Source organism: Panulirus ornatus, chromosome 5, assembly GCF_036320965.1.
Source record: "Panulirus ornatus isolate Po-2019 chromosome 5, ASM3632096v1, whole genome shotgun sequence".
Lineage (NCBI taxonomy): Eukaryota > Metazoa > Arthropoda > Malacostraca > Decapoda > Palinuridae > Panulirus > Panulirus ornatus.
Window position 1 is genome coordinate 29,759,933 of NC_092228.1, and position 20,853 is coordinate 29,780,785.

General features: G+C 48.1%; 1 long non-coding RNA gene across 1 annotated transcript in view; it reads left to right on the plus strand.

The window, feature by feature from the left end:
- The first annotated feature begins 757 nt into the window (after positions 1 to 757).
- The window catches only part of LOC139746829 (uncharacterized), a 28,234-nt gene continuing 8,138 nt past the window's right edge, over positions 758 to 20,853 (plus strand). Inside the window, exon 1 of the long non-coding RNA XR_011712238.1 lies at positions 758 to 1,016. This is a non-coding gene — a long non-coding RNA (uncharacterized lncRNA). The remainder of the gene's footprint in view (positions 1,017 to 20,853) is intronic.

Consider the following 20,853-nt stretch of genomic DNA (forward strand, 5'->3'; position numbering starts at 1 on the left):
CACTTCATCACTACCTGTTGTCACTTCCCCCCCCTTTGCCCCTCCACCGATGTTCCCATTCATTCTCTTGTCTTACACACGTTATTTACCTCCTTCCAAAACACCTTTTTATTCTCCCTAAAATTTAATGATACTCTCTCACCCCAACTCTTATTTGCCTTCTTTTTCAACTCTTGCACCTTCCTCTTGACCTCCTGTAACTTTCTCTTATACATCTCCCGGTCATTTGCACTCCTTCCTTGCAAGTATCGTTCAAACGCCTCTCTGTTTCTTTCACTAACAACTTTACTTCTTCATCGCACCACTCACTACCGTTTCTAATCTGCCCACCTTTCTCATGCCACATGCATCTCTTGCACATGCCATCACTGCTTCCTCACCCACTCCCCTCACAGCATTTGCTCTCACCTTTCACCATTCTTCACTCAATCTCTCCTGTTACTTCCTCACACATGTACAACGTAAACGTATACCGTCATATCATGAAGAGATAACGTCAGTTAAACAAGACTGGTCGTGTGTCAGGGGAAGTAGACTTGGTTACTACATCACAGATGTCACCTGTGTCTCTCACCCACCTGCTATGGCGTAAGATAATATGTGACCGGTGTTTATGATTACATCATCTCGCCCCCATCGTCTGTCAGCTTCTGGTCTGCAGGTGTTGACTGAAGACTTCTCATATGACGAGATGGCACGAGGTCAGGAGGAGGGTCGTGGTTGTGCAGTGTGTCAGTGGCTCGGCTGACAGCGCCAGCAGGGGACCAGCAACAGCAAGGTGTTCTTATTGTCCATAATACGGCCTTTATTCCCGCCTCTCCCATCAGCTCTTACATCCAGGTGCTCTGGTACCTGCCAGCCAGGAGACTCGCTCACCGGCAGTAGAACCTCTGGGTGTGGGCCAAGAGCTCTCGTGTATCCACCGTGGACTCTTCTTCATCAGCGTCAATATGCGGCTGTGGGCGGCAGTGGCTCTGTGCGTGTGGGTGTTCCCAGCCATCGCTCTTGCTGATAAGGTAACGTTTCTCAGCCTCACTCACCCACTACCTGTGGACACTTTCATGCACAACACTGACATACGGCTCATGAAAACAACACGTAATATATTGCAAAATAGTTTCCCAAAGGCTTTGTTTCTCAGAAGGTCGTTAGCCAAACCATTCAGAAATATATTCTTTTAAGAGATCTCTTTCATGATATATCCATTATCAGCTTACCAGAGTTTCCCTGTAGCCATGCACCTAATGCTCTGCTCTGCTCCTCCAGCATCATCATTAGCACCCACGCAAGGACCTAGTGCGATCCTTTAGCACCATCAGTTAAAGAACCTGTATATTCTCTCGCTACCTTACGATCTCACACAGTATCAGTTCTCTGTCGGGATGATGATGACACGGTCACTTCACAACGCTACTGTGATCCTGTCAGTCCTCGTTCACTCGGCTGCTCATATCTGCTCACATAGTTAGTGGGTTGGACGGTGTACTACCTATGAGTCTGGCGGGCCCGTGTTGGAATCTCCGTCTGTGATATTCCAATAAGAGTCTCCAGTTATTGATGATAATCATCGTTCTTTGTCACACCTTAGACCAATGCCACAACTGCTGGTTGCTCAAACGTTGTTTGATGGCAAAAATTATGGTTGCTCAGCCGTTGTTTGATGGCAACAATTATTGTTGGTCAGACGGTGTTTGATGGCAACAATGATGGTTGCTCAGACGTTTGTTGATGGCAACACTAATGGTTGCTCAGCCTTTGTTTGGTGGCAACAATGATGGTTGGTCAGACGTTTGTTGATGGCAACACTAGTGGTTCCTCAGCAATTGTCTGATGGCAACAATGATGGTTGCCGAGTCGTTGGTTGATGGCAACACAAGTAGTTCCTCAACCATTGTTTGATGGCAACACTGATTATTGCTCCACCGTTGTTTGATGGCAACACTGATGGTTGCTCAGCCGTTATTTGATGGCAACACTACACTGATGGTTGCTCATCCGTTGGTTGATAGCAGTACTGTTGGTTCCTCAGCCGTTGTTTGATGGCAATGATTATGGTTGCTCAGCCATCTTTTGACGGCAACGCTTGTGGCTGCTCCGTCGTTGTTTGATGGAATCACTGGAGGTTGCTCAGCAATTGTTTGATGAAAAAAATGATGGTTGCTCAGCCGCTGTTTGATGGTAACAATGATGGTTGCTCAGACGTTGTTTGATGGCAACAATGATTGTTGCTCAGACGTTGTTTGATGGCAACAATGATGGTTGCTCAGCCGTTGTTTGATGGCAACAATGATGGTTGCTCAGACGTTGTTTGATGGCAACAATGATGGTTGCTCAGCCGTTGTTAGATGGCAACAATGATGCTTGCTCAGCCGTTGTTTGATGGCAACAATGATGGTTGCTCAGCCGTTGTTTGATGGCAACAATGATGGTTGCTCAGCCGTTGTTTGATGGCATCAATGATGGTTACTCACACGTTGTTTGATGGCAACAATGATGGTTGCTCAGTCGTTGTTTGATGGCAACACTGGTGGTTGCTCAGCCGTTGTTTGATGGCACCAATGATGGTTGCTCAGTCGTTGTTTAATGGCAATAATGATGGTTGCTCACACGTTGTTTAATGGCAACACTGATTGTTGCCAAGCTGTTGTTTGATGGGAAGACTAGTGGTTGCTTAGTCGTTGTTTGATGGCAACAATGATGGTTGCTCAGTCGTTGTTTGATGGCAACAATGATGGTTGCTCACACGTTGTTTAATGGCAACACTGATTGTTGCCAAGCTGTTGTTTGATGGGAAGACTAGTGGTTGCTTAGTCGTTGTTTGATGGCAACAATGATGGTTGCTCAGTCGTTGTTTGATGGCAACACTGGTTGTTACTAAGCCGTTGTTTGATGGCAACACTGGTGGTTGCTCAGCCGTTTGTTGATGGCAACAATGATGGTTGCTCAGACGTTGTTTGATGGTAACAATGATGTTTCCTCAGCCGTTGTTTGATGGCAACAGTGGTGGATGTTCTGCCGTTGTTTGATGGCAACAATGATGTTGCTCAGTCGTTGCTTGATGGTAACACTGATGGTTGCTCAGCCGTTGTTTGATGGCAACAATGATGGTTGCTCAGTCGTTGTTTGATGGCAACACTGGTGGTTGCTTAGCCGTTGTTTTGATGTCAACACTGTTGTTTGTTTGACCGTTGTTTGATGGCAACAATGATGGTTTCTCAGTCGTTGTATGATGGCAACACTGATGGTTGCTCAGCCGTTGTTTGATGGTAACACTGGTGGTTGTTCAATCGTTGTTTGATGGCAACAGTGATGGTTATTCAATCGTTGGTTATTGGTAAAACTGATGAGTGCTCAGCCGTTATTTGATGGCAACACTGCTGATTGCTCAGCCGTTATTTGATTGTTACACTGGTGGTTGCTTAGCCGTTGGTTATTGGTAACACTGGTGGTTACTCAGTCTTTATTTGGTGGCAACACTGGTGATTGCTCAGCTTTTGGTTGATGGCAACACTGATGGTTGCTCAGCCGTTGTTTGACAGTGACGTCGACTTGTAGTCAGCCGTTGTTTGATGGCAACAGTGATGGTACACAGCCGTTGTTTGATGGCAACAGTGATGGTCCACAGCCGTTGTTTGATGGCAACAATAATAGTTGCTGAGCCTTTTTTGATAGCAACACTTGTGGTTGCTCAGTCCTTGTTTGATGGCAACAATGATGGTTGCTCAGCCGTTGTTTGATGGCAACAATGATGGTTGCTCAGCCGTTGTTTGATGGCAACAATGATAGTTGCTCAGCAGTTGTTTAATGGCACAATGGTAGTTGTTCAACCGTTGTTTGATGAAAACAATGATGGTTGCCCGTCCGTTGTTTGATGGCAACACTGTTGGTTGTTCAGTTGTTATTTGATGACAACACTAGTGGTTGCTCAGCCGTTGTTTGATGGCAACACTGATGGTTGCTCAGCCGTTGTTTGATGGTAACAATGAAGGTTGCTCAGCCGTTGTTTGATGGCAATACTGATGGTAACTCAACTTTTGGTTGATGGCAAAACTGGTGGTTACTCAGCCGTTGTTTGATGGCAACACTGCTGGTTGTTCAGTTGTTATTTGGTGACAACACTAGTGGTTGGTCACCCGTTGTTTGATGGCAACACTGATGGTTGCTCAGCCGTTGTTTGATGGCAACAATGATGGTTGCTCAGCCGTTGTTTGATGGCAACAATGGTTGTTTCTCAGCCGTTGTTTGATGGCAACAATGATGGTTGCTCAGACATTGTTTGATGGCAACAATGATTGTGTCTCAGCCCTTGTTTGATGGCAACAATGAAGGTTGCTCAGCCGTTGTTTGATGGCAACACTGGTGGTTGCTCAGACGTTGTTTTATGACAACACTGGAGGTTGCTCAGCCATTGTTTGATGGCAGCACTGGTGGTTTCTCAGCCGTTGTTTGATGGTAACAACATCGATTGCTCAGTCGTTGTTTGATGGCAACAATGATGCTTGCTCGGCCATTGTTTCATGGCAACAACAGTTATTGCTCATACGTTGTGTGATTGCAACAATAATAGTTGCTTAGTGTTGTTTGATGACAACAATGATGGTTGCTCACCGTTATTTGATGGCAACAATGGTGGTTGCTCAGACGTTGTTTGATGGTAACACTGTTGGTTGCTCAGCCGTTGTTTGATGGCAACAATAATGGTTGCTCAGCCGTTGTTTGATGGCAACGATATTGGTTGCTGAGCCGTTGTTTGATGGCAACAATGATGCTTGCTCAGCCGTTGTTTGATGGCAATAATAATCGTTGCTCAGCCGTTGTTTGATCGCAACACTGGTGGTTGCTCAGACGTTGTTTGATGGCAACACTGGTGGTTGCTCAGCCGTTGTTTGATGGCAACAATAATGGTTGCTCAGCCGTTGTTTGATCGCAACACTGGTGGTTGCTCAGACGTTGTTTGATGTCAACAATTATAGTTGCTCATCTGTTGTTTAATGGCAACACTGCTGGTTGCTCAAACGTTGTTTGATGGTAACACTGGTGGTTGCTTAGCCGTTGTTTGATATCAGCATTGGTGGTTGCTCAGCCGTTGTTTGATGGCAACACTGGTGGTTGCTCAGCCGTTGTTTGATGGCAACAATAATGGTTGCTCAGCCGTTGTTTGATCGCAACACTGGTGGTTGCTCAGCCGTTGTTTGATGGCAACAATAATGGTTGCTCAGCCGTTGTTTGATCGCAACACTGGTGGTTGCTCAGACGTTGTTTGATGGCAACAATTATAGTTGCTCATCTGTTGTTTAATGGCAACACTGCTGGTTGCTCAAACGTTGTTTGATGGTCAGCATTGGTGGTTGCTCAGCCGTTGTTTGATGGCGACAATGATAGCTGCTCAGCTGATGTTTGATGGCAACAATGATAGTTACTCAGCCGTTGTTTGATGGCAACAATGATAGTTGCTCAGACGTTGTTTTATGGCAACAATGACGGTTGCTCAGCCGTTGTTTGATGGCAACAATGATGTTTGCTCAGCCGTTGTTTGATGGCAACACTGGTGGTTACTCAGCCGTTGTTTGATGACAACAATGATGGTTGCTCAGCCGTTGTTTGATGGCAACAATGATGGTTGCTCAGACGTTGTTTGATGGCAACAATGATGGTTGCTCAGCCATTATTTGATGGCAACAATGATGGTTGCTTAGACGTTGTTTGATGGCAACAATGATGGTTGCTCAGCCGTTGTTTGATGGCAACAATGATGGTTGCCCAGCCATTGTTTGATGGCATCAATGATGGTTGTTCAGCCGTTGTTTGATGGCAACAATGATGGCTGCTCAGTCGTTGTTTGATGGCAACAAGTTAACTATTTGTGAGTTTCTGATATCTTGCTAATCAAACTTAAAATCTTTTTCAACCAGTTTGCTGAAAACTACAGTAAACAGTTGTTCGAGAGGTGTGTGGACAGAGCAACCAGAGGACATCACATCAAATGAAAGAAGGAACTTGTCAGGATAGATTTATAGAGGAACTCTGAAGGTATACGAGTAGTGGAGGAATGTGAGGTAAAGAGGAACTCTGAAGATATACGAGTAGTGGAGGAATGTGAGGTAAAGAGGAACTCTGAAGGTATACGAGTAGTGGATGAGTATGAGGTAAAGAGGAACTCTGAAGGTATACGAGTAGTGGATGAGTGTGAGGTAAAGAGGGACTCTGAAGGTATACGAGTAGTGGAGGAATGTGAGGTAAAGAGGAACTCTGAAGGTATACGAGTAGTGGATGAATGTGAGGTAAAGAGGAACTCTGAAGGTATACGAGTAGTGGATGAATGTGAGGTAAAGAGGGACTCTGAAGGAATACGAGTAGTGGATGAATGTGAGGTAAAGAGGAACTCTGAAGGTATACGAGTAGTGGATGATGTGAGGTAAGATACTGTGGATAAGATACAAAAGGTTAGAATGTTGTATGATGGTAGAAAACTCCCTCCCTGCACCGTAGAAATGGATGTTTACGAATAGGTGATTATGACACGTAAAACACATAGAGATTTGAAGAGAGAGAGAGAGAGAGAGAGAGAGAGAGAGAGAGAGAGAGAGAGAGAGAGAGAGAGAGAGAGAGAGAGAGAGAGAGAGAGAGAGAGAGAGAGACCATGATTAACGTGTAGGTAATGAAGGGTATCACATCTTACCAGTTGTTCAGCCAGCATAATGAATATCGCCGCAAGATTCACAAACATTGCCGACAGGATAATACCCTCCATCCTTCCTATTACCAATAATATTATCTTTCAGTCTTAGATTTTCCCTGACGCCAACTCGGTTCGTCAAAGATCAAAGATAAATCTTTACAAAGTAAGAAATGATGTGACATTGATCGCTTTAACTCTGCCAGCGTTGAGTAGAAGTGACCAGAGTCAACCACTGTGGGGAAAAGAGTAACCTGATCACATATGTAAAGACGCCTTATTACGTAGAGTATGTCAGCCATATATACATATAACATATAATACATATATACATATAACCCACATTTCTTAGTTAAATAAACATGTTAGAAATTGTCTCAGGTATTTGCTTATATAATTTTGTATTCATTTTTTCTTTATTAAGAGATTTAGGTTTGTTTTTGTGATCATGTAAAGGGTAGACAAGAAAATGTAACTCGTACATGTCTGGGGAGTGTGGTGTTCAGATGTGTGTATGACTGGTGGGATGGTGTTCAAGACTGAGTTGTCTTGGTTGGTTAACTGGTTATTCGGGCTTCAGGCCTGTCTTCTGCCTGGGTCATTAAGGCTGTAAATATCATTGTGTAACGACCATTTGGAATACCCGAGTATATTTCTCCAGTTGTCCAAGATAACTCTCAAGCCCCACTCGCTCTTACCGTACATACATCTTTTGAGAAATGATGTGGTAACATCAGCAGCTGGGCAGTTTGCACTGAAGACCAGAGTCTGTGTATGTATCTGCTTGTATAATGTGTGTGGCTCACACGGCTGAGAGATCTGTCCTCGACGACACTCCTCCAGTGGTCTCGTCTGTGCCAGATTAACTCTTCAATCCCCAGCTTAAGAAGACAATCTTAGATGTCACCCACTGTACTGAACGTTTATTCATCCAACTGACCCTTGGATGACAAAGCTAGAGTTTGATGACGTAGCTGAGTTTGATGACAGAGCTGAGGTTCAGTAAGCTGAGCTTGCTATCATCAAACATATTCAACAAACCTTGAAAATACTCACTGCATCTCCTCACTTCACCACTACTTGTTATTACCTCCCCACTTGCCTCCTTCACCGATCTTCCCATTTGTTCTCTTGTCTTACGCACATTATTTACCTCCTTCCAAAACATCTTATTCTCCCTAAAGTTTAATGATTCTCTCTCACACAAAAATCCTTTGCCCTCTTTTTCAATCCTTGCATCTTTCTCTTGACCTCCTGTTGCTTTCATTTATACATCTCCAAGTCATTTGCACTCCTCTCTTCCAAGCATCTTCGAAACGCCTCTTTTCTCTTTTACTAACAACTTTACTTCTTCATCCCACCAATCACTACCCTTTCTAATCTGCCTAACTCCCACCTTTCTCATGCCACATGCATCTTTTGCACAAGCCATCACTGCTTCCCTAAATACATCCCATTCCTCCCCCACTCTCCTCGCGTCATTTGCTCTCACCTTTTGCCATTCTGCACCCAATCTCTCCTGGTACTTCCTCACACAAATCTCCCTTCCAATCTCACTTACTCTCACCACTCTCTTCTCCCTAACATTCTCTCTTTTCTGAAAACCTCTACAAATCATCACCTTCGCCTCCACAAGATAGTAATTAGACATTCCTCTAGCTGCCCCTTTCAGCACGTTAACATTCAAAGGTCTCTCTTACACACGTCTATCAATTAAGACGTGATCCAATAATGCCCTTTGACCATCTCTCCTGCTCACATACGTATACTTATGTATATTTCTATTTCTAAACCAGGTATTCCCAATCACTAGTGTTTTTCCAGCAAACAGCTCCGCACGCTCTTCACCATTTCCATTTACAACACTGAACTCCCCATGCACACCAACTATACCCTTAACTGCCACATTACTCACCTTCGCATTTAAATCACCCATTACTAAAACCCTGCCTCGTGCATCAAAGCTGCTAACACACTCATTCTGTTGCTCCCAAACCACTTGCCTCTCATGATTTTTCTTCTCATGCTCAGGTGCATAAGCACCAATAATCAACCATCTCTCTCCATCCATTTTCTGTTTTACCCATATCAATCTAGAATTTACTTTTTTACACTCAACCACATACTCCCACAACTCCTCCTTCAGGTGTAGTGCTACTCCCTCCTTTGCTCTCGTCCTCTCACCAACCCCTGACTTTACTCTCAAGACATTCCCAAATCACTCTTCCCCTTTACCATTGAGCTTCATTTCACTCAGAGCCAAAACATCCAGGTTCCTTCCCTCAAGCATATCACCTATCTCTCCTTTCTTCTCATTTTGGTTACATCCACAAATATATATTACTTTAGTGACCCAGGATTCCCTTTTTTATTGATTCGGAGTTTTATTATAGTAGGGAATGAAGTGGTCAGTCAGCATCTATGTTCACTTGTTCTTAGTTCAGTCATGTCCTCAGGCCAGGGTTTATATCCCGACACTCATAGTGCATTCTTACAGTGCCATGAGTGGGGGTCGTCACTGCTACCCCACTCCCCCTCCTGCCATAGTTACAGAGCCGTGAGTGAGGGTCATCACTCCTGCCCTACTCCCCCACCTGCCATAGTTACAGTGCCGTGAGTGAGGTTCATAACTGATGCCCCACTCCCCGCCTGCCATAGTTACAGTGCCGTGAGTGGGGGTCATCAGTGCTGGCCGGCACCCCAGTAGCAGGTGTACGTAATGTGTGGTAACGTTCATGTGTTATGTTGGTAACACTTGATAATTGTCCTGTATTAATGTCACTGCTCGTTTATGTAAGACTATTTACATATTTTTCATCTTTGTTTGGTGTACAGTCGCGGACTGATGTCCCTGGGACACGCCTGAGGTTCATGTCCTAGTACGCACTACGTTACCATGTCCCAGTACGTACTACGTAACCATGTCCCAGTACGTACTACGTAACCATGTCCCAGTACGTACTACGTAACCATGTCCCAGTACGCACTACGTTACCATGTCCCAGTACGTACTACGTAACCATGTCCCAGTACGTACTACGTAATCATATCCCAGTTCGCACTACGTAATCATGTCCCGGTATGCACTACGTGCCCATGTCCCAGTACGCACTACGTAACCATGTCCCAGTACGCACTACGTAACCATGTCCCAGTACGTACTACGTAATCATGTCCCAGTACGTACCACGTAGCCACGTCCCAGTACGCACTACGTAACCAAGTCCCAGTACGCACTACGTAACCATGTCCCAGTACGCACTACGTAACCATGTCCCAGTACGCACTACGTAACCATGTTCCAGTACGCACTAAGTACCTGAAACTGTACCGAATCCTTTGTGTCTGGGAGTTGAGACAGAAGGTTCGGTTCAGCTTCGACCCGGTGAGTCTCAGAACTAGTGATCGCGACTGTACACACACCTTCCCTGTTACGACTCGGTGTGTGGGGCCAGCTGCCACCACAATACCTTGTGTACGGTACGTAAACCACTCCTGCTTCAACGAAACTGACGAGTTTACTTACGTTTCACTTCACTGATAATCAGCTTCGAGTTCATGAAACAACAACACATTTGTGACAAAAGAACATAAGTGATGAATCTTGGCTTCACAGACAACGCAGAAAGAAGAAGTCGACCTGAAGGAGATGTTTGTTTGCCAATCCTCAGGAGTCGGTCAAGTTACGTGTGGCTTGAAGCTAATCTTTTGTCGTAGCGTCACAATCAGTTTACTGGAAGGGCGACGAAGCACCAGAGGCCAAGCCTGGCTGGGGCACAAGTGAAAAGCTGCCGTGTGCTCTGCACTGGCGGAGGGACCTGCCTGCAGGGCCATGTGTTGCTCAGGATCACACGAATGAGGCTGGCTGCTCGCCTCATCTGCTGTCTCTCTGAGATGACATTTAAAGATAAGATCTTCTCTCGAGATGTTCATCAAGGAGACTGACTGCTGCTGTACAGTTTACGGGACGATATAAGGATGGAGGTCATTCTTCTGACTTAGTGAGATGACTGACTTAGGAACACTCGGGGGATATCATGACCCCAGTACTGACCCCTGACTTACTCACCTGACAGTGGCTCAACACTGACCCATGAGTCACTTAGTGAGATGACTGACTTAGGAACACTAGGGGGATATCATGACCCCAGTACTGACCCCTGACTTACTCACCTGACAGTGGCTCAACACTGACCCATGAGTCACTTCCCTGAGTACTGGACTCCTGACAGAGGCCCAGTACTGACCCATGAGTCACTTAGTGAGATGACTGACTTAGGAACACTCGGGGGATATCATGACCCCAGTACTGACCCCTGACTTACTCACCTGACAGTGGCTCAACACTGACCCATGAGTCACTTAGTGAGATGACTGACTTAGGAACACTCGGGGGATATCATGACCCCAGTACTGACCCCTGACTTACTCACCTGACAGTGGCTCAACACTGACCCATGAGCCACTTCCCTGAGTACTGGACTCCTGACAGTGCCCCGGTACTGACCATGAGTCACTAACCTGACTACTGGACTCCTGACAGTGGCCCAGAACTGACTCATGAGTCACTACACTGACTACTGGACTCCTGACAGTGGCCCAGTACTCACTCATGAGTCACTCCCCTGACTAATGGACTCCTGATAGTGGCCCATACTGATTCATGAGTCACTCCCCTAACTACTGGACTCCTGACAGTGGCCCAGTACTGACATGAGTCACTCACCTGAATACTGGACTTCATGACAGTAGCCAGGTACTGGCTCATGAGTCACTTCCAGGAATACTGGATTACCGGCAGTAGCCCAATACTGACCTGTGAGTCACTACCCTGAGTACTGGACTCCTGACAGTGGCCCAGTACTGACTCATGAGTCACTTCCCTGACTGCTGGACTCCTGACAGTGGCCCAGTACTGAACCTGAGTCTCTTCCCTGACTACTTGATTTCTGATAGTGGCCCAGTACTGACACATGAGTTACTCCCCTGACTACTGGACTCCTTACAGGGGTCTAGTACTGACCCATGAGTCACTCCCATGACTACTGGACTCCAGACAGTGGCACAGTACTGACTCATGTGAAACGTTCCTGACTACTAGACTCCTGACAGTGGCCCATTACTGACCCCTACGTCAATTCCCTGAGTACTGGACTCTTGACAGTGGCCTAGTTCTGACTCATGAGTCACTTCCCTGAGTCCTGGACTTCTGACAGAGGCCCAATACTGACCAGCGAGTCACTCCCCTGGCTACGGGACTCCTGACAATGGCCCAGTACTGACCCATGACTCATTCCCCTGACTACTGGTCTCCTGATAGTGGCCCAGTACTGACGCATGAGTCACTTCCCTGAGTACAGGACTCCTGAGAGAGGCCCATTAATGACTCATGAATCACTTCCCTGCCTACTGGACTTCTGACTGTGGCTCAGTACTGACCAATGAGTCACTTCCATGACTACTGGACTCCTGACAGTGGCTTAGTACTGACTCACGAGTCACTTCCCTGACTACTGGACTCCTGACTGTGGCCCAACACAGAACCATGAGTCATTTCCTGACTACTGGACTCCTAACAGTGGCCCAGTGCTGACCCATGAGTCAATCCTCTGAATACTGGAATCCAGACAGTGGCTAAGTACTGACTTATGAGTCACTTCCCTGACTAATGGACTCCCGACAGTGGCTCAGTACTGATCCCTGAGTCACTTTCCTGACTACTGGAATCCTGACTTTGGCTCAGTACTGACTCACGAGTCATTTCTCTTGCTATTGGACTAATTGACTCTTGACAGTGGTTTAGTACTGATCCATGAGTCACTTTCCTGACTATTGGACTCCTGGCAGTGACGTAGGTCTGACTCATGAGTCATTTCTCTGAATACTGTACTCCTGACAATGTCCCAGTACTGACCCATGAGTAACTTCCCTGACTACTGGACTTCTTACAGTGGCCCAGTACTGACTCATAAGTCACTCCCCTGACTAATGGACTCTCGACAGCGGCCTAGTAATGACCCATGAGTCACTTCCCTGACTATCTGACTCCTGACAGTGACCCAGTACTGATCCATGAGTCACTTTCCCTGACTACTAGATGCCTGACAGTGGCCCAGTACTGATCTATGAGTCACTCCCCTGACTACTGGACTCCTAACAGTAATCCAGTCCTGATTCATGAGTCACGTCCCTGAGTGCTAGACTCCTGACAGTGTCCCAGTGGTGACCCATGCGTCACTCCCTTGACTACTGGACTCCTGACAGTGGCTCAGTACTGACACATGAGTGATTTCCCTGACTACTGGACACCTGACTCAGGCCCAATACTGAACCATGAGTCACTTCCCCGACTACTGGACTCCTGACAGGCCAGTACTGACCATGAGTCACTTCCTGACTACTGGATCCTGACAGTGACCCAGTACTGACCATGAGTCACTTCCCTGACTATGGACTCCTGACAGTGGCCAGTACTGACCATGAATCACTTCCTAACTGGACTCTGACAGTGCATAACATGACTCCTGAACTGACTTGACAGTGCCCAGTACTGACCATGAGTCACTCCCCTAACTACTGGACTCCTGACAGTGGCCAGTGACCATGACACTCCTGACTACTGGACTCCGACAGTGCCATTCGACATGAACACTTCCTGACTACTGGACTCCTGACAGTGGCTCAGTACTGACCCATGAGTCACTTACCTGACTACTGGACTCCTGACATGGCCCAGTACTGACCATGAGTCACTTACCTGACTACTGGACTCCTGACAGTGGCCCAGTAGTGACCCATGAGTCACTCCGAAACTACTGGACTCCTGACAGTGGACCAGTACTGACCCATGAATCACCTTCCTGACTACTGGACTCCTGACAGTGGCCAAGTACTGACGCATGAGTTACTTCCCTGAGCACTGGACTCCTACCAGTGGCCCAGTACTGGCTCATGAGTCACTTTCCTGAGTACTGGAAGACTGATAGTGGCTCAGTACTGACACATGAGTCACTTCCCTGACTACCGGACTACTGACAGTGGCTCAATACTTACTCGCGAGTCACTTTTCTGGCTACTGGACTCCAGACAGCGGCCCAGTACTGACTCAAGAGTCACTTCCCTGACTACTGGACTTCTGAAAGTGGCCCATTAGTGACACATGGATCACTTCCCTGACTACTGGACTCTTGTCAGTGGCCTAGTACTGACTCAGGAGACACTTCCCTGACTACTGGACCCCTGACAGTGGCTCAGTACTGACCCATGTGTCACTCCCCTCACTACTGGGACACCTAATAGTAGCCCATTACTGACCCATGTGTCACTTCCCTGAATACTGGATTTCCTACAATGGCCCAGCACTGACCCCAGAGGCGCTTCCCTGAGTACTGGATTCCTCTCAGTGACCCAGTACTGACACATGAGTCAATCCCTTAAATACCGGATTCCTGAGAGTGGCCCAATACTGACCCATGAGTCACTCCCCTGACAACTGGCCTCCTGACAGTGGCCCAGTACTGACCTATGAGTCACTTTCCTGAGTACTGGACTCCCGACAGTGGCCCATTACTGACTCATGAGTCACTTCCTTGACTATTGGACTCCTGACAGTGGCTAAGTACTGAAGAAAGTCACTTCCCTGATTACTGGACTCCTGAGTGGCTCAGTACTGACTCACGAGTCACTTCCCTGGTTACTGGAATTATACGAGAGGCCCAATACTGACTCATGAGTCACTTTCCTGACTACTGGACTCCTGACAGCAACCCAGTACTGACTCATGAGTCACTCCCCTGACTTCTGGACTCCTGACAGTAGACCAGTACTGACTCATGAGTCTCTCACCCCGCTACTGGACTTTTGACAGTGGCTCAGTACTAACCCATGAGTCACTTCTCTGACAACTGGACTCCTAACAGTGGCCAAGTACTGACCCATGAGTCACTCCCCTGATGAGTGGACTCCTGACAGTGGACTAGTACTGACTCATGAGTCACTCCCCTGACTACTGGACTCATGACAGTGGCCTAGTACTGACGCACGAGTCACTTACCAGACTAAGGGACTCCTAACGGTGGCCCAGTACTGACCCATGAGTCACTCACCTGACTACTGGACTCCTGACAGTGGCCCAGTAATGACCCATGAGTCACTTCCCTGATTACTGGACTACTGACAGTGGCTCAATAATAATTCGCGAGTCACTTTTCTGGCTACTGGACTTCTGACAGCGGCCCAGTACTGACCCATGACTCATCTCCCTGACTGCTGGACTTCTGAAAGTGGCCCAGTACTTACAAATGAGTTACTTCCCTGATTACAGGACTCCTGTCAGTTGCCCAGTACTGACTCATGAGTCTCTCCTGTGGGTCAGTACTGACCTATGAGTCACTCTCCTGAGTACGGGACTCCCGACAGTAGCTGACCCATGAGTCACTTCCCTGACTACTGGACACCTGACAGTGGCACAGAACTGACCATGAGTCACTCCCCTCACTACTGGGACTCCTTACAATAGACCAATACTGACCCATGAGTCACTTCTCTGAGTACTGGACCTCTGACAGTGGTCCAGCACTGACCCCAGAGTCATTTCTCTGAGTACTGGACTCCTGAGAGTGGTCCAGTACTGACACATGAGTCAATCCCCTAAATACTGGATTCCTGAGAGTGGCCCAGTGCTGACCCATGAGTCAATCCCCTGATAACTGGACTCGTAACAGTGGCTCAGTACTGAACCATGAGTAGTTTCCCTAAGTACTGGACTCTCGACAATGGCCCATTACTGACTCATGAGTCCTTTCCTGGACTACTGGACTACCTGACAGTGGCTAAGTACTGAAAAATGAGTCACTTCCCTGACTACTGGACCCCTGAAAGTGGCCCATTACTGACTCATGAGTCACTTCCCTGAGTATCCGACTCCTGACAGTGGCCCAGTACTGACTCATGAGTCTCTCCCCAACTACTGGACTCCTGACAGTAGCCCAGTACCGACCCATGAGTCATTTCCCTGACTACTAGACTCCTGACAGTGGCACAGAATTGACCCATGAGTCACTCCCCTCACTACTAGGACTCCTTACAGTAGACCAATACTGACCCATGAGTCACTTCCCTGAGTACTGGACCTCTAACAGTGGTCCAGCACTGACCCCAGAGTCACTTCCCTGAGTACTGGACTCCTGGCAGTGGCCCAGTACTGACACATGAGTGAATCCCCTAATACTGGATTCCTGATAGTGGCCCAGTACTGACACATGAGTCAATCCCCTAAATACTGGATTCCTGAGAGTGGCCCAGTACTGACCCATGAGTTAATCCCCTGATAACTGGAATCGTAACGGTGGCCCAGTACTGAACCACGAGTCATTTCCCTGAGTACTGGACTCTCGACAATGGCCCATTACTGACTCATGAGTCCTTCCTTGACTACTGGACTACCTGACAGTGGCTAAGTACTGACAAATGAGTCACTTCCCTGAATACTGGACCCCTGACAGTGGCCAAGTACTGACTCATGAGTCACTCCCCTGACTACTCGACTCCTGACAGTGGCCCAGTACTGACTCATGAGTCTCTCCCCCAAGTAATGGACTCCTGACAGGTCCCCAGTACTAACCCATGAGTCACTCCCCTGATTACTGGACTCCTGACAATGGCCCAGTATTGACGCGTGAGTCACTCTCCTGACTACTTGACTCCTAACAGTGGCCCAGTACTGACCCATGATTAACTCACCTGACTACTGGACTCCTGACAGTGGCCCACCAATGACCCATGAGTCATGTCCCTGACTACTGGACTCCTGACAGTGGCTCACTACTGACCCGCGAGTCACTTCTCTGGCTACTGGACTCCTGACAGTGGCCCAGTACTGACCCATGACTCACTTCCTGACTACTGGACTCCTGAAAGTGGCCCAGTACTTACACATGAGTTACTTCCCTGACTACTGGACTCCTGCCATTGGCCCAGCACTGACTCATAAGTCACTACTTGAGTACTGGACACCTGACAGTGGGAGAGTACTGACCTATGAGTTACTCTCCTGACTACGGGACTCCTGACAGTGGCCAAGTACTGACCCATGAGTCACTTCCCTGACTACTGGACTCCTGACAGTGGCACAGAACTGACCCATGAGTCACTCCTCTCACTACTGGGACTCCTTACAGTAGCCCAGTACTGTCCCATGAGTCACTTCCCTGAGTACTGGACTTCTGACAGTGGCCCAGCACTGACCACAGAGTCACTTCCCTGAGTACTGGACTCCTGACAATGGCCCAGTACTGACACATGAGTCATTCCCCTAAATACTGGATTTCTGAGAGTGGCCCAGTACTGACCCATGAGTCAATCCTCTGATAACTGGACTCCTAACAGTGTCCCAGTACTGAACCATGAGTCACTTCCCTGAGTACTGGACTCCCGACAATAGCCCATTACTGACTCATGAGTCCCTCCCTTGACTACTGGACTACCTGACAGTGGCTAAGTACTGACAAATGAGTCACTTCCCTGACTACTGGACTGCTGACAGTGGCCAAGTACTGACTCATGAGTCACTTCCCTGACTACTCGACTCCTGTCAGTGGCCCAGTGAGTCTCTCCCCTGACTACGGGACTCCTGACAGTGGCTCAGTACTTACCCATGAGTCACTTTCCTGACTACTGGACTCCTGACAGTGGCCCAGTACTAACTCATGAGTCACTTCCCTGACAACTGGATTCCTGACAGTGGCCCAGAACTGACTCATGAGTCACTCCCCTCACTACTGGACTCCTGACAATGGCCCAGTATTGACGCATGAGTCACTCTCCTGACTACTGGACTCCTAACAGTGGCCTAGTACTGACCCATGAGTCACTCAACTTACTACTGGACTCATGACAGTGGCCCACTCTTAACCCATGAGTCAATCTGACTACTCGGCTCCTGACAGTGGCCCAGTACTGACTCATGAGTCACTCACCTGACTGCTAGATTCCTGACAGTGGCCCAGTACTGAGCCTTGAGTCACTCACCTGACTACTGGACTCCTGACAATGGCCCAGTACTGACCCCTGAGTCACTCCCATGACTACTGGACTCCTTACAGTAGCCCAATACTGACTCATGAGTCATTTCCCTGACTATTGGACTCCTGACAGTGGCATAGAACTGACTCATGAGACTACGGGACTCCTGACAGTGGCTCATTACTTACCCATGAATCACTCTCCTGACTACTGGAATCCTGACAGTGGCTCAGAACTTTCTGAAGAGTCACTCACCTGACTACTAGACTCCTGACAGTGGCCCACTACTGACCCCTGAAAAACTACCCAGGCTAGTGGATTCCTGACAGTGGCCCAGTACTGTCCCGTGAGTCACTTTCCTGAGTACCGGACTCTTGACAGTGGCCCAGTACTAACTCTTGAGTCACTTTTCTGATAACTGGAATCCTGACTGTGGCTCACTATTGACCCATGAGTCACTTCCCTGACTACTAAACTCCTGACAGTAGCACAGTACTGACCCACAAGTCACTTCCTTGCCTTATGGACTCCTGAGTGTGGTCCAGTACTGACTCATGAGTCTTTTCCCTGACTATTGGACTCCTGGCAGTGGCCTAGTACTGACCCATGAGTCATTAGCCTGACAACTGGACCTTTGACAGTGGCCCATTACTGACCCATGAGTCACTTCCCTGAGCACTGGACTCCTGATAGTGGCCCAGTACTGACTCATGAGTCACTTCCCTGAAATTCTGGATTCCTGACAGCAGATCAGTATTGACTCATGAGTCACTTGACTACTGGACTTCCGACAGTGGCTCAGCACTGACTCACGAGTCACTTCCCTGGCTACTGGAGTCCTGACAGCGACCCAGTACTGACTCAAGAGTCACCTCCCCGACTACTTACTTACTCATGTGTCACTTCCCTGATTACTAGACTCCTGACAGTGGCCTAATACTGACCCATGAGTCACTACCCGGACTACTGGACTTCTGACAGTCGCCCTGTACTGACCCGTGAGTCACTTCCCTGATCACTGGACTCCTGACAGTGGCCCAGTACTTACTCATGAGTCACGTTCCTGAATACTGGATTCCTGACAGTGGCTCAGTACTGACCAACTTACTCATGTGTCACTTCCCTGATTACTGGATTCCTGACAGTGGCCTGATACTGACCAATGAGTCACTACCCTGACTACTGGACTCCTGACAGTGGACCAGTACTGACTCATAATTCACTTCTCTGGCTACTGGACTCCTGGCAGTGGCCCAGTACTGATCCATGAGTCACTCCCCTGACTACTGCACTTCTGACCGTGGCTCAGTACTGACTTATGAGTCACTTCCCTGACTACTGGGCTCCTGACAGTGGTTCAGTACTGGCTCACGAGTCACTTCAGTGGCTAATGAACTCCTGACAGGAGCCCAGCACTGACTCAAGAATAATTTCCTTGACTACGAAACTCCTAACAGTGGCTCAGCACTGACTCACGAGTCACTTCCCTGAATACTGCACTCCTGAATGTGGCCCAGTACTGACCCATAAGTCACTTCCCTGACTACTGGACTCCTGACAGTGGCTCAGTACTGACCCATAAGTCACTCACCTTATTACTGGACTCAGTGGCCCAGTACTGAACCATGAGTCACTTCCCTGACTACTGGACTCCTGAAAGTGGCCCAGTACTGACCCCTGAGTCACTAACCTAACTACTGGACTCCTGACAGTTGCCCAGTAATGACCTATGAGTCACTTCCCTAACTACTGGACTCCTGACAGTGGCCCAATACTGACTCATGAGTCACTCCTCTGACTACTGGACTCATAGAAGCTGCACAGTACTGACCCATGGGTCACTTCCCTGACTACTGGACTCCTGAAGGTGTCTCATTACTGACCCATGAGTTACTTCCCTGACTACTGGACTCCTGACAGTGACGTAGCACTAATCCAATAGTCACTTTCCTGACTAGCGGACACCTGACAGTGGCCCAGCACTGGCACGTGAGTCACTCTTCCGACAACGGGGCTCCTGACAGGTTCCCAGTACTGACCCATGAGTCACTTCCCTGACAACTGGATCCTGACAGTGGCCCAGTACTGACCCATGAGTCACTCCCGTCACTACTGGGACTCTTGACAGTGGCCCAGTACTGACCCATGAGTCACTTCCTTGAGTACTGGACCTTTGACAGTGGCCCAGTACTGACCCCTGAGTAACTTCCCTGAGTACTGGACTCCTGACAGTGGCCCAATCCTAACACATAAGTCACTCACCTAATTACTGGACTCCTGAAAGTGGCTCAGTACTGACTCATGAGTCAATCCCCTAACTACTGGACTCCTAACAGTGGCTCAGTACTGACCCATGAGTCGCTTTCCTGACTACTGAACTCCTGACAGTAGCCCAGTACTGACCCATGAGTCACTCCTCTGACTACTTGACTCCAGACAGTGGCCCAGTACTGACTCAAGAGTCACTCCCCTGACTACTGGACTCCTGACAGTGGCCAAGTTCTGACCCATTAGTCATTCCCTGACTACTGGACTCCTGACGGGGGCCCAGTACTGACCCATGAATCACTCACGTGATTACTGGACTCCTGACAGTGGCCCAGTACTGACTCATGAATCACTTCCCTGACAACTGGAATCCTCACATTGGCTCAGTACTGACCCATGAATCACTTCCCTGACTACTGGACTCCTTTCAGTGGCTCACTACTGACTCATGAGTCACTGCTCTGGCTACTGGACTCCTTACAGCGGCCCATTATTGACTTAGGAGTCACTTCCCTGACTACTGGACTCCTGAAAGTGGCCCAGTACTGACCCATGAGTCACTTCCTTAACTACTGGACTCCTGACAGTGGCCCAATACTGACTCATGATTCACTTCCGTGATTACTGGACTTCTGATAGTGGTTTGGTACTGACCCATGAGTCACATTCCTGACTACTGGACTTCTGACAGTGGCCCATAACTGACACATTAGTCACTCTCCTGATTACGGGACTCCTGACAGTGGCCCAGCACTGACCCATGAGTCACTTCCCTGACTACTGGACTCCTGACAATGGCACAGTACTGACCCATGAGTCACTCCCCTGACTACTGAACTCCTGACAGTGGCCCAGCACTGACCCATGAGTCACTTCCCTGACTACTG